The sequence below is a fragment of the Penaeus monodon genome, chromosome 34 (genome assembly GCF_015228065.2).
Source record: "Penaeus monodon isolate SGIC_2016 chromosome 34, NSTDA_Pmon_1, whole genome shotgun sequence".
Lineage (NCBI taxonomy): Eukaryota > Metazoa > Arthropoda > Malacostraca > Decapoda > Penaeidae > Penaeus > Penaeus monodon.
Window position 1 is genome coordinate 7,894,440 of NC_051419.1, and position 217 is coordinate 7,894,656.

Here is a 217-nt window from a genome sequence, read left to right on the forward strand (position 1 = left end):
GAGATTAGAGGTTGAGATTAGAGGATGAAGCAACAGTATTTTAACCCAGATCGATTGTCAGTTCTAACTAACAACATTTCATACATTGTTCGTGTCACAAATGACTTACATGTTTACCAAAGGAATGTTGTTACTGCAAAAAGCTTACCTGCCTCTACCATTTCATAAACTTATTTCAATATTTTTTTACGCGTCCACACAGTTTGCTCGATGACTC